The sequence below is a fragment of the Scomber japonicus genome, chromosome 17 (genome assembly GCF_027409825.1).
Source record: "Scomber japonicus isolate fScoJap1 chromosome 17, fScoJap1.pri, whole genome shotgun sequence".
NCBI classification, from domain to species: Eukaryota; Metazoa; Chordata; class Actinopteri; order Scombriformes; family Scombridae; genus Scomber; species Scomber japonicus.
In genome coordinates, this window is record NC_070594.1 from 7,001,822 (window position 1) to 7,012,354 (window position 10,533).

The window sequence follows — 10,533 nt, forward strand, 5'->3', positions numbered from 1 at the left end:
GAGAGAGAGAGAGAGAGAGAGAGAGAGAGAGAGAGAGAGAGATTATTGTCTTCTCTTCATTACAGAAAAATGTCAAATTCTAACAGTATTATATTTTCTTAAGTAACTAGTTAAACTTGAATAATCACTTCTGCTTTCTTTCTTTCTAACATGTGAAATATGGACATTAATCTGTTTTAGTGGTTTGTCTGGAACATTTATGAATTGGTAAAATGTCTTTCCCATGCTTTGTGGGTGTGACCTTTTGGCTGTGTTATCACCATTCATACCTACAGAACCAGTAGTTACATTACTAAAGCACTAAACTCTTCAGGGCATTGCATTTATTTTATAGTTTTAACGTCTTCATTTTGCTCTCAGAGTGCACCAGAATGATGTATTTGGTTTAAAGACTGAGGTCCAACCACCAAAGACTCAAAAGTCTGAGGGAAACTCTTCACATTGGGTTGGATTTGCAGCTTTGAGATGTTTTTGCAGTGCAGTCAGAAGGATGTGAAGGAGGAGCGCAGTCCAAAGTCTGCAGTCACAGTTTGTGTCATTTGTTGAAGTAACGAGTCGGCACACTGAAGGAATTCCTGCCCTCCGGTCCTCCACAGTATATAAAGCAGGGAAACGTTAGGGAGGAGGAGAGAGGAGGAGAGAGGATGACCCGCAGGAACGTTTTGTCATTTATGTTCATTTTGAAATATGTGTGGTCTGTGAGCAGCGACATTCGAACCGCGTGAAGCCTCTCAGGTGATTCATGGTACCAGATGAAGTCTTAATTAAAGTGATCCTGACTTTGTTTATCTGCTGAGAAAAGTCAACCATAACAACGTACGAGTGTATATGTGCAAAAGCTTGTTTATGTAATCCATGTGAAATGCTATTAGTATATTTCTCATGTGAACAAAAACACTGTCAGGAAATATTGTGATTAATTTATTCATATATATATTTATTTATTATATGTATGGGTCAGTGATAAATAAGGGTTGGCAAGATGAGCAATCAGGTTTGTTAAAATGTACATTTTGAAATGACATTTGCACCATTCTTCTCACCAATAGTAAGACTGGATGCTCCTGAAAATGTCAAATGGTGTAACCACAAAAGAATGATAAATATTAAATATTTTATCCACCTATAGTGTATTTAAGTGGACTTATACAAATAATTACTTCATTTAAAAAAAAGGAAATGTTTCTTGATTGACATGATTCCCCAGATTAAATGTAATATTTATTCAGGAACACTCTCGTCATGGATTAAACCATTTATTGCCACAAATGGTAATACAGTTGTACTTGGCGTTGAAGGCTCCACTCTAAGATGATCCATGGATTAGCCTTAAGCATGCTGAGCTAAGAAACCCCTTGGAGTGATTCGAAAGGAAGACATGAATTGCAGATTGACCCTAGAGCCATGATGGGACCCTGAACCAGAAGGGTGGAGTCAAGCTTTGCCAGCAGCAGTGTGAGCAATGGTGAAGCTAGATCAGTGTAGGCGGGAGTCATATTTACAGGGACAGCCTTGTAGTGAGAGGCTGTGATTGGTGTGAGACTGATAAGGTTTGCTGTCAGCTGGTATGACCTCCGTGTCCTCCATGAACTAACGCTATGCTTCATAAAAGTTATAATGTAAGATCATGCCAAACTAGTTGATATGGTGTTTTATTGAGAATTTAGTGTTTCTAAGCAAGTTGAATTATTTGGTACAAAGTTTTAATGGTTACACCACTTAGACATTTTTGCCATAATCCTCTAATATAATCTCTCAAAATGGATTAAATTTGTGAGTCCACAAAAAAAGAATGTGTGCAAGTTATTTTCACATTTTAACCCCTTTAAATTTGACTAAACCTCATGGACACAAAAAAACATCATTGACCCATATGATATGGGTTGCGCTGGACAGAATAACTTTGAATCTTCATTTAGGATTTTTGGGATTTTCTGACATGTCTGTGTCTTTAGCAGCAGCAACATAAACATTTAAACAATGTGAGCCTTTACCTTAATTTTTTAGACATTATATATAAGAGTTTCTACATGTGTCATCCCTCATTGTTCACCATCATTCTCTCAGAAATCGTCCACTAAGTTTCACAACCTCTCAGTTCATAGTAGATTTTTAAGGGCTGCTCTTCTCCTGCTGCTGGTAAATTTCCATTCATCACACTCCTGCTCTTCTCCTGCTAATCAGCCACACCCACCTCATCAGTTAACTCTGTTCACCTGGGCTTCATCAGTAATCACCTGGACTCTCAGCTGCACCCCATCTGTAATCAAGCCAGCGTATACTCTTGTTGTCCACTCACTCATTGCCAGATCCGTCATTTTGCGTTTGCTTCACGCCAGATCTTCCAGCACTAATTCACAGACTGTTTTCCTGGTTTCAACCCTGCTTGTCTTGGACCTCCTCTCCTCGTGTCTACCCCGGTCAACGCACCAGCCTTCTGTCCCTGACCTCGAATATTGCCTGTTCCTGTCTGCCTGTGGCTGTGTGACGTTCTCCGGCTTCGATCCTGTTAGGAGAGCCCAGAGACTCCTGCCTTATCGTACACCTCATCTCCGTGAGTGCTACTGGCATTATCGTACCTGCTGCCAACTCTGTCTTTGGTGACCCTGAGCCCTGCCTGTTGCCCTACATATTTCAGTAGGGCAACAGTTCAGTTACCTTGTGGACTATAATCAAGACTTTTTCAAACTGCTCATTGGTATTCTGTGCTGCAATTGGGTCCTACCAACTCCACCCGTTACAGACCTAAATGTCTCTGGGCACAATTGGATAGATTTACAATTTATCAGAGCAATGAAATGTGTGTGACGTAGCTCTGAGTGTCATGCAAGTTGGGGAGGTGCTTTGTCTGTTTTCAAGGAGGACGAATGGTCACAACATTTCTCATATTGAAGGAAAACAGCTTCCTAAAATATGTTTCTGAAAAGATTTTGAGGTGGAAAATTGGCAATGCAGTGAGCAGAAGTTATCACACTTTTCACATAGAGCAGGTCTAGACTCTTTCTTTTACAGAGACCTGATATTCCCCCATGAGCAGCACTTGGCGCCAACGACGAGGCCAGAAACAGAATATTGATTCATATTCAATCACCACTGCTGAGTCCGACTGTTTGATCTGAGTTTCATGGATCTGGTAGCGTTGAGCTGGACGGACCTCTGCAGACTGTCCTGCACTAACCGGTCTGATGCTCCGATGGAGTTTTAATGACGTCGACCAATCATCGCATGAGCGCCCGCCCCCGCATGTCCCCACGCACTGCAGAAGAGCGGCTTCCATTGGCTCGTCAGCGGCCGGCGAGGATGGAAATCTGTCGGAATACGAGGGAGGCCAGTAGGAATCTGCCAGAGCAAATAAAACATAAGCTCAGCTCATATTCGTCTGGTTCCCACGCGAGATGATTATTATTTATTCTTTATTGATCCCACGTGTTGCCGTGACATCACCCTCTGCTCACATACAGCTAATATGCGGCTCACCCACTCACATAGTCGCCCTGCTTCTAATGATTGGGAAGTCCCCCTCCTCGTTGACCATGAACGGCTCCAGCTTCGGAAAACCACGTATTCCTTTTGTATGTTACACTTTGCTTTCTTTCAAATCTCAAAAACTTCAGCTTTCCTCTCTTTTCCAGAAGCAGTTGAACCTGATAAGAGAGAAATCCCGAGGTCACTGATTCACGCTAACCTCTCCACCATGATTTAGTGGTGCTTGAAGTTGAATTCCTGAATTATTGTAGTACCGCAAAGGGTCAAAGGTCAGCGCTGCACTGCCTAAACAGATGACCATATGAGAGAACATTTCAGTGTTTTTCACTCGAGGCCGGTGGGAAGTTTGGTTTGTGGTTGGTTTTTTTTTTTTTTAATAAACAGCTGAGTCTGAGTCATCAACGTGAACCCCCTGACCCTACCCATCACCAACCAACCCATCCACCCAACCCCAACCCTCCTCCACACACACACACACACACACACACACGGAGGAATGTGGGGAATGCTGGGAAACAGAGCTTTTTAAATGACTTGGTGGCGTCAGCGCTCAGAGCAGCGGAGCGGAGCGGAGGGAAACCTGTAGGTGAGACGACACATCGCTGTTTATCAGTCACAGCTTTTTCTCCCTTTTTGGGTTTTTTTTTTTGGGTCTTTGGTAGAAAAACATCTGCATTTCTGCCTTGATTTTTTTTTTCTCCTGTGTACATTTTCCCATGACTGAAATACAAGCAAGTGACGCAGACTTGTGTTATTTTTATTCCGACTGTTCATGTTTTGTTCTGAGGCCAAAATCAGATAAAAAGCCACTTTTAACTCCGCAGCCTTTTTCAGCTAGACTGGTTTTATACCTGCTGGTTTCATTACTGATAACATTTAGACCTGTCAGTTTAAGTACAAATTAAACTGTTTAAGTCATGCAACTGGAACCAATTATGAATCCATCCATCTTTGATTTATGTAATTTTCCACTTTACCCTTTTCTGTTTGCTTATGATAATACGTTTAAAACATGCATTTGGTTTCGATTGTTCTCCGAGGCATTTTCTACTCAAGACGATGTAGTTTTAAAAGCACAAATGGATAAATTAAATGATAAACACAATTAAATGAAAATAAACAAATACATGCAGTTTTGGTATTTTAATTTGGAGCAGGACTTGTGTGTTTAATGTGACTTTTAAGCTTTCTGAGTTTTAAGCTTTCATTTATTTTCAAGTCATTATGTTAAACTGTTGGCTGAACTGGTGCTGAATCTTTATTATATTTTAAAATGAGACAAAAGAAATGACAAAAACACTAAATTAAGAAGTGTAAATATCAGATTTTTCCACTTTCTGACAAAAATAAGATTAAATCTAACTTTTTAATATGTGCTTGATATAAAAGCAACATCACCACTATCAAATATTTAGTATTCAATGAAATATCTAATATCATTTTTAAGGTAGTAGCTGTCATACTCATCACATGCCCTTAAAAGCTGCTTTGGACCAGCTCTTCTCATTTGTCTGCCGATGCCTCGACTTGTCTGCAGGGTCAAAGGTCAGAGGTCAAAGGGATATTATACACAAATGCCATGAAAAGGAAAACCAAAGAGTCAAAGGTTCCTGATCCTAAAAGTGCCCCTGCATCAGCTGAGGAGCCTGTAGGCGACAGTTTATTTATCTTTCAGGTCTGAAGCGAAGTTGAAAAGTTACTCTGTTTGATACGTCTGGTAGCCTGTAATCCAGAGATTTTAGTGGTGGAAGGAAGTCAAAACATTTCTGATTTCAGTGTCTGTAATTTCAGCTCAGTATGACGGACGTATCTTCACTCTGACATCTAATCAGATCGTAGATTGATTTCCTTCCTTCCAGGCAGCCGCTTGGTTGCAGCTCATTTCTAAGATGGACTTGCAGAGACCTGAAACTTTCTGCAGACAGGGAATCCATCACAGTCAACATCTATATTGGTTTATTTTCTTGTCAGTTACCTCATCGTCATGGGGGCCGCTCAATCGCAGGCATGGACGGTTTTGGAAAAGATGTCCCTCTTGGTGCATTAAACCTGCAACATCCAGGATTTGAGAATCAGATGTTGAACTGTGAACTTTTTCGATGCTGGGACCAAATTTACATCATGCCTCAGAGTCAGCAGGGATTCTGCAGTTTGAAGGAGAAAAAGGTGTTTTAGGATGAAACCTGGTTCGTTTTCAGCACTTGACAGTATTTGTAACAATTGATTCAACAGCAACAATAGTTTTTAACCAAATTAAGACATTTCACCAGCATTTTCTGACTAAAATCAAGTTGATCTGCACAATCAGTGGATTCATTTCCAGAGGCTATAAATCTGTGATGAGATTTTGTCTGGAGCAGCAGAGTTATTATAGTTAACTAAGACTAAAACTAGCAGTGAAAAACAAATTTAGTTAACTGAAATATAAATAAAAATGATACGATGACCCAATGAACGATGCAAAACTAACTAAGACTAAACTGAATTGCACGTTAAACTCAGTTTCGGTACGTTTTCTCCATCGATTTTTACTGTCCTGTTCAGTTTGACTTCTTGCGATAACCAGCTGCTTCCAGTAGGTGGCAGCATAGCGGATGCCGGCTGCTGCATAACACACAAGACAAAGATGCTTGACGTGCAATTTATTAATTTTTTCTAGAAAGAAGAAGTAGTTTCAGGCGGAAAATGCATCTACAACTCAAGGCTTTCATCCTAAGACCTGAAAAACTAAAATTAAGACTAAAACTAAATAAAAACTAAACGATAACTAGTCAATTCCTCAAAATAAAAACTGAACTAAAACTACTTCATCACTTGTTAAACTAACTTAAACTAAACTGAACTAATGAAAATTTAAAAACTATAACAACCTTGGTCGGGAAATTAACTTTAGTGGACTTTGACATGTAAATCTTATGACGCTGCCTATTTGTAAAACATTTTAAAACTGCTGATCTTTGAGGAAACTGAGAAGAAGCGATGGCGTTAGCTGAGTCACGCCGTTCAAGTTTACATGACCTGCTCTGTCGGAGGATAAACAGAACCACAAACATCTCTGGTCTGCTGTCAGATGAGAGACAGGAGTTGATGAAGCTTGTAAAGCAAACGTGGAAAGCCTAAAAATCCACAAAGTGCCATTTCCCACCAGCCCCACATGTGACTCATATGGCTCCATCACTTCATCACAAAAAAACGCCACAGAACATCTTTGCGGCTGTGGTTCAGGAGGTTGAGCGGTTCGATTCCCAGCTTCTCCAATCCGCATGTCAAAATACTTAACCCCAAATTACTCCCAAATGTCTATGCCAAGGGTGTTTCCATCCCTGATGAGATTGGCACCCAGTGTATGAATATGTGTATGAATGGGTGAATGTGACATGTGGTGTAAAAGCACTTTGAGTGGCCGAAAGACTAGGAAAATGCTATATAAGTACAGACTATTTACCAAGATGAAACCAATGTTTAACTCCAATATTTACTCAGTGGATTTAATGTAAAGCTTGTACAACAAAGACGAGTGGGGCCATGTGTGTGTAGAGCTCTGTTTCTAAAAAAGCTGAGCACTGCTTGTGAAAATACTGGATTTAAATGTTGGTTGACATTTAACATAAACACCTTATAAGATGCTCACCACTGCCAAGCTAACATAGAGCCATATTTCCCCCAATAAGATTTGCTTTGGGAAAAGTCTGTGTGATGAGTGATAGAGTGACCTGACACCTACTGGGTCTTTACTGCTCTCCATGTTTGCTTGATGTTATTCTGTCAGCACAATGCTTCTCAGCCAAATATTGTGTGATGTTGCAACAGCTTTAAATAAACTTCTGAGCTGGGTTTCTAAAAATAATCTCCCTTTGTGTGTGTGTGTGTGTGTGTGTGTGTGTGTGTGTGTGTGTGTGTGTGTGTGTGACTGAAACCAGAAAAATCCCTCTCTTCAAATTTTTATAGAAGCAGGAGAATATGAGCATTGTGCAAAGTTCATACTGTTAGCTTAAAGTACTGCTGCTTCTCGAATGTCATCATGTGTTGACTTCCACTCATCAATCATTGAGTTTTAGGACTGTGTCAGATTTCGGCTTTAAAAAAAAAAAAGCAGAATTCATTGCATATTGTTCTTATACTTATTTATTGCAATGGGAGTATAAAAATGCATCATTATCACCTGACAGTGGAGGAGTATAGAAGCAGTTCAGCTCCTACAGTAACTGCTCCCTGATAAGAGTGAGTTTTGAGTGCCCGTCATTTAAAAAGGCTCCCCAGGCCATTAAACGGGGGGGATGACGTTATTCTTTAATTGATGGTGTTAATGTTTCTCTCCGCAGAACCCGAGCAAAAACGTGGCAAATCAAGAGGGAGAGGTTTGAGTCATGGCTGGCTGTGGATTCTGTTACAGGACTCTGAGGATTGTGAGGTCCGCTCGTCCAAAATAAACGACTCTGCTACTGGTTTGGAATAGGAACCGTGCCGCGTTATTATCAGAGTCTTTTGCTTTCATCGCGGCGAACGCCAAAATGAATCAAACCATCACTCACAGAGAGGCGTTTATGTTTTAGTTTGTTCTTCTAGTATGAAAACAAGCCAGAAATGAAACCAACAGGCCACCAGAGTCCATTTGATTGATCTGTTTCTGTGTTTATTGAACTAAAATGGTTTTGTATTTTGAATAAATTATATTAATTATGTCTGTCAAACTTTGTAAACACTTCTCAATCATTTAGCCATAGAAAAATATGGATTTAAACATAGATTTTAAATTGAACATTACGGGCAATTACTCAAATTTCCAGTTTTATGCAGAATCAGACCTTTATTTTGTTTCTTTTGGGAGAGAAAAGAGGAATTAAAGGTTGCATATTCACTACCCTGTAATACGCCACAAGCATAGGGCCTAGGCCTACAGGTTATTCATTCCTGTCAACCAGTAACAGTTTGTGGCGGTGAAGTCGATGTCAAACAGAGGACGATGTAAAAAAACAAAAATAAAAATCCAATTTTCAAAACCAACAAAGAAAAGGTTTTGCAAATATTTTATGGTTTTAGTAATGTTTGCTTAACATTATAGTGTACAGCTGTTGTAGGAAATTACTGAGCCTTTTTTCCTTTTTAAATTATACCAGGTCAAAACGTGGTAAATGGCTGCACTGTGTGTGGTCAGTGTGGGTAATCATGGTCAATTTGTTACTGGGATAGTTAGTAGTCCTGTCTAAAATGTGAATTGTTATATATTCTGTATTCATCTGCAGTTTTCTATTGTGGTCCTAGGAAAACATGTTAAAGTGTAGTGAAATAGCACATCATATGATATGGTTAAGCAATGTTTTAGTCATAAAAAACATTATAAATGCAGCTGCAAGAATAACTCATATCTTGGGAACATAATTCTAATATAACTATTGCAATTATTTATTAATTCCTGCTGCTTTATCATGTGTTTCTATCTCTGGATGTCTGTAAACATGTGGTCTCATCTATACGTGGGATTAGCATGCTAAGCTAACAGTCCAACAGCTGTTTTACTTTAAATATTCATGCCATGATATCTTTCAGAGCACACAAATACTGTCACCTGCCCATCACAGTGCTGTCAAACCAGAAACACTGCAGCTACAACTTATTTTTATACACTTGCTAGGCTTCAAACAGCTTGGCATGGCTATGCTAACAACGCTAGTCATGCTAAGTAGCAGCTAGTCGCCAAGCAGGCTGGTCGTGTCTCCTTGTATCTACGGGTTGGCCCTACTTTCACACTGCGGCTACAACTTATGTTTATACAGTTGCTAGGCTTCAAACAGCTTGGCATGGCTACGCTAACAACGCTAGTCATGCTAAGTAGCAGCTAGCCGCCAAGCAGGCTGGTAAAATGGATCTGTTGTGTCTCCTTGTATCTATGGGTTGGCGCCTCTGTTAAAACTTATTTCTCGATTTTGCTGTAAATGCCCCCCCCGAGGATGTGAAAGAAACAGTTAGGGCCAATTCATTATGAAAGAGCAATGGCTAATGGGGGTAAAGCCAACACTGGGCTGACCGTCCAATGGTGTAACTTCAATGATGGACAGCGATTCAGGGTCATAGATCTGGTTCGTGGCCAGTCCAGCCAAAAATGAAAATCAGTATTTATGAGCAGGTTTTGAAATATTCCACCACCAGCGCACAGAGTAGGAGACACATTGTTGGTTTTGGTCTTTAATTTACTTTAATATATAACAACACCATTCACTTTGTCTAGCGCAAATTTCGGTCTGGGCACACACATTTTACATCACTTAAATTTCCCCAGGTGTGGGTTTTCCAGACAATTCCTCCTTCTGCCATGAATCAAAGCATTAACCCAATATAAGAATTTATTCTAAGAATTATGTCTGAAAATTTGGGGGTTGTCCAGTATAAAGAGTAGTGTTCACATCAGATCTGCTTTTTGAATGGGGAGAGAGTATACCGCTGTAACGACTGAAAGCATTACGGCTTATTTGTAGCCTTAATATTGCCAAGTTAGTGAGTTCTGTCTGGGCGAGTCTGCTTGTATTTAAGTCTCTTAGAGTTATTATCCTTGAAAGTGTTTGGTTAGCTCAGTTTTAACCCGTAGAAGTTTCTGTAAGCTTGAGTAATACGTTTTGCTGCAACAGAGGAAATAAATCAATACATCGTTACCACTGAAATACACCGAAAACTGAATCATCTTTTAAGAATCACTGTGGTCATTGATGATGATGATCAGGATTGGGGAGGTTGCTTTGGAAATGAAATAGATTACAGATTACTAGTTACTCTATTTAAAATGTAATAAGTAATGTAACTATTTCAATGACTTAATCAAAGTAATATAACTACATTTGATTACTTTTCTAATTTTCTAACCAATGTTTTCAGCTGTTAGGGTAAATGTTCCCTCCTTCTGTCCTTCCTTCCTTCCTTCCTTCCTCAGTGTTCCCATTAAGCACCAAAATCTAAGTCCAGCTGTTTTTCATGGATACTGACATGATTTATAAGGGAGATCATTTCTTATAAAGCAACATTTATCTCTCATTTAAACATGTATTCATTAGTTCA

The 10,533-nt window shown here is 39.6% G+C and overlaps 1 long non-coding RNA gene across 1 annotated transcript in view; it reads left to right on the forward strand.

The window, feature by feature from the left end:
• Positions 1 to 7,840, forward strand: part of LOC128377576 (uncharacterized) — a 20,502-nt gene extending 12,662 nt beyond the window's left edge. Inside the window, exon 3 of the long non-coding RNA XR_008323320.1 lies at positions 7,809 to 7,840. This is a non-coding gene — a long non-coding RNA (uncharacterized LOC128377576). The remainder of the gene's footprint in view (positions 1 to 7,808) is intronic.
• The last annotated feature ends 2,693 nt before the right edge of the window (positions 7,841 to 10,533 follow it).